The sequence below is a fragment of the Halictus rubicundus genome, unplaced genomic scaffold (genome assembly GCF_050948215.1).
Source record: "Halictus rubicundus isolate RS-2024b unplaced genomic scaffold, iyHalRubi1_principal scaffold0309, whole genome shotgun sequence".
Lineage (NCBI taxonomy): Eukaryota > Metazoa > Arthropoda > Insecta > Hymenoptera > Halictidae > Halictus > Halictus rubicundus.
Genome location: NW_027488850.1, coordinates 93,882 through 98,422, shown reverse-complemented (window position 1 = coordinate 98,422; position 4,541 = coordinate 93,882).

The window sequence follows — 4,541 nt, the reverse complement described above, 5'->3', positions numbered from 1 at the left end:
CTATCATATCCTCTATCGTCCCCTATTCTCTATCCTATCCTATCCTCTATCCTATCCTATCCTCTATCCTATCCTATCCTCTATCCTATAATATCATCTATCCTATCCTATCCTCTATCCTATGCTATCCTCTATCCTATCATATCCTCTATCGTCTCCTATCCTCTATCCTATCCAATCCCGTATCATAACCTCTATCCGATCCTATCGTCTATCCTATCCTATTCTCTATCCTATAATATCATCTATCCTATCCTATTCTCTATCCTATCCTATCCTCTATCCTATCCTAAACTCTATCCTATCCTATCCTCTATCATATCCTATCCTCTATCCTATCCTATCCTCTATCCTATCCTATCCTCTATCCTATAATATCATCTATCCTATCCTATCCTCTATCCTATCCTATCCTCTATCCTATCCTATCCTCTTTCCTATCCTATCCTCTATACTATCCTATCCACTATAATATCCTATCCTCTATCCTATCCTATCCTCTATCGTCTCCTGTCCTCTGTCCTATCCAATCACCTATCCTATCATATCCTCTATCGTCCCCTATTCTCTATCCTATCCTATCCTCTATCCTATCCTATCCTCTATCCTATCCTATCCTCTATCCTATAATATCATCTATCCTATCCTATCCTCTATCCTATCCTATCCTCTATCGTCTCCTGTCCTCTATCCTATCCAATCACCTATCCTACCCCTATTGTCTCCTATCGTCTATCCTATCCATTCCCCTATCCTATCCTCTATCCTATCCTATCCTCTATCCTATAATATCATCTATCCTATCCTATTCTCTATCCTATAATATCATCTATCCTACCCTATTCTCTATCCTATCCTATCCTCTATACTATCCTATCCTCTATCCTATCCTATCCTCTATCCTATCCTATCCTCTATCCTATCCTATCCTCTATCCTATCCTATCCTCTATACTATCCTATCCTCTATCCTATCCTATCCTCTATCCTACCCTATCCTCAATCCTTTCCTGTCATCTATCCTATCCTATCCTATTCTCTATCCTATCCTATACTCTATCCTATCCTATACTCTATCCTATCCTATCCTCTATCCTATCCTATCCTCTATCCTATCCTATCCTCTATCCTATCCTATCCTCTATCCTATCCTATCCTCTATCCTATCCTATCCTCTATCCTATCCTATCCTCTATCCTATCCTATCCTCTATCCTATCCTATCCTCTATCCTATCCTATCCTCTATCCTATCCTATCCTCTATCCTATCCTATCCTCTATCCTATCCTATCCTCTATCCTATCCTATCCTCTATCCTATCCTATCCTCTATCCTATCCTATCCTCTATCCTATCCTATCCTCTATCCTATCCTATCCTCTATCCTATCCTATCCTCTATCCTATCCTATCCTCTATCCTATCCTATCCTCTATCCTATCCTATCCTCTATCCTATCCTATCCTCTATCCTATCCTATGCTCTATCCTATCCTATCCTCTATCCTATCCAATCCCCAATCCTATCCTCCATCCTATCCTATCCTCTATCCAATCCTATCCTCTATCCTATCCTATCCTCTATCCTATCCTATCCTCTATCCTATCCTATCCTCTATCCTATCCTATCCTCTATCCTATCCTATACTCTATTCTATCCTATCCTCTATCCTATCCTATCCTCTATCCTATCCTATCCTCTATCCTATCCTATCCTTTTATCCTATCCTATCCTCTATCCTATCATATCCTCTATCCTATCCTATCCTATCCACTATCCTATCCTATCCTCTATCCCATCCTATCCTCTATCCTATCCTATCCTCTATCCTATCCTATCGTATATCCTATCCAATCCCATATTCTATCCTCTATCCTATCCTATCCTCTTTCGTATCCTATCCTCTATAATATCGTATCATCTATCATATCGTATCGTGTTCCTATAATATCATTTATCGTATCCTATTCTCTATCCTATCCTATCCTCTATCCTATCCTATCTTGTATCCTATCCTATCCTCTATCCTATCCTATCCTGTATGCTATCCTATTCTCTATCCTATCCTATCCTCTATCCTATCCTATCCTCTATCCTATCCTATCCTCTATCCTATCCTATCCTCTATCCTATCCTATCCTCTATCCTATCCATTCCCATATTCTATCCTCTATCCTATCCTATCCTCTATCGTATCCTATCCTCTATCCTTTATTATCCTCAATCCTATCCTATCCTCAATCCTATCCAATCCTCTATCCTATCCTATCCTCTATCCTATCCTTTCCTCTATCCTATCCTATCCTCTATCCTATCCTATCCTCTATCCTATCCTATTCTCTATCCTATGCTATCCTCCATCCTATCCTATCATCTATCCTATAATATCCTCTATCCTATGCAATCACCTATCCTATCCTCTATCCTATCCTATTCTCTATCCTAATCTCTATCCTATCCAATCCTCTATCCTATCCTATCCTCTATCCTATCCTATCCTCTATCCTATCCTATCCTCTATCCTATCCTATCCTTTATCCTATCCCATCCTCTATCCTATCCTATCCTCTATCCTATCCTATCCTCTATCCTATCCTATCCTCTATCCTATCCAACCCTCTATCCTACCCTATCCTCTATCCTATCCTATCCTCTATCCTATTCAATCCCCAATCCTATCCTCAGTCCTATCCTATCCTCTATCCTATAATATACTCTATCCTATCCAATCCTCTATCGTATCATCTATCCTATACTATGCTCAATCCTATCCTATCCTCAATCCTATCCTATCCTCTATCCTATCCTATCCTCTATCCCATCCAATCCTCTATCCTATCATCTATCCTATACTATCCTCTATTCTATCCTATCCTCTATTCTATCCTATCCTCTATCCTATCCAATCCCCTATCCTATCCTCTATCCTATCCTATCCTCTATCCTATCCTATCCTCTGTCCTATCCTATCCTCTATCCTATCCTTTCCTCAATCCTATCCTATCCTCTACCCTATCCTATCCTCTATCCTATCATACCCTCTATCCTATCCAATCCCCTATCCTATCCTCTATCCTATCCTACCCTCTATCGTATCCTATCATCTATCCTACCCAATCCCCTATCCTATCCAAACCTCTAACCAATCCTATCCTAAATCCTATCCTATCCTATATCCTATCCTATCCTATATCCTATCCTATCCTCTACCCTATCCTATCCACTATTCTATCCAATCCCCTATCCTATCCAATCCCCTCTCCTATCCTCAACCCTATCCTATCCTCAATCCTATCCTATCCTCTATCCTATCATATCATCTATCCTATCCTCTATCCAATCCTATCTTCAATCCTATCCTATCCTCTATCCTGTAATATCCTCTATCCCATCCTATCCTCTATCCTATACAATCCCCTATCCTATCCTCTATCCTATCCTATCCACAATCCTATCCTATCCTCAATCATATCCTATCCTCTATCCTGTTCTATCCTCTATCCTATCCTATCCTCTATCCTATCATATCGTCTATCCTATCCTATCCTCCATCCTATCCTATCATCTATCCTATCCTATCCTCTATCCTATCCTATCCTCTATCGTATCCTCTATCCTATCCTATCCTCAATCCTATCCTTTCCTCTAACCGAGCCTATCCCCTATCCTATCCTATTCTCTATCCTATCCTATCCTCCATCCTATCCTATCCTCTATCCTATAACATCCTCTATCCAATCCAATCCCCCATCCTATCCTCTATCCAATCCTATCCTCAATATTATCCTGTAATCTATCCTATAATATCCTCTATCCCATCCGATCCTCTATCCTATCCTCTATCCTATTATCCATCCTATCATTTCCACTATCCGATAATATCCTCTATCCTATCCAATCCCCTATCCTATCCTCAACCCTATCCTATCCTCAATCCTATCCTATCCTCTATCCTACCCTATTCTCTATCCTAATCTCTATCCTATCCTATCCTCTATCCTATTCTATCCTCTATTCTATCCTATCCTCTATTCTATCCTATCCTCTATCCTATTCAATCCCCAATCGTATCCTCAGTCCTATCCTATCCTCTATCCTATAATATACTCTATCCTATCCAATCCCCTATTCTATCCTCTATCCTATCCTATTCTCAATATTATCCTATAATCTATCCTATAATATCCTCTATCCTATCCGATCCTCTATCCTATAATATCATCTATCCTATCCTATCCTCTATCCTATCCTCTCCTCTATCGTCTCCTGTCCTCTATCCTATCCAATCACCTATCCTATCCCCTATTGTCTCCTATCGTCTATCCTATCCATTCCCCTATCCTATCCTCTATCCTATCCTATCCTCTATCCTATAATATCATCTATCCTATCCTATTCTCTATCCTATAATATCATCTATTCTACCCTATTCTCTATCCTATCCTATCCTCTATCCTATCCTATCCTCTATCCTATCCTCTATCCTATCCTCTATCCTATCCTATCCTCTATATTATCCTATCCTCTATAATATCCTATCCTCT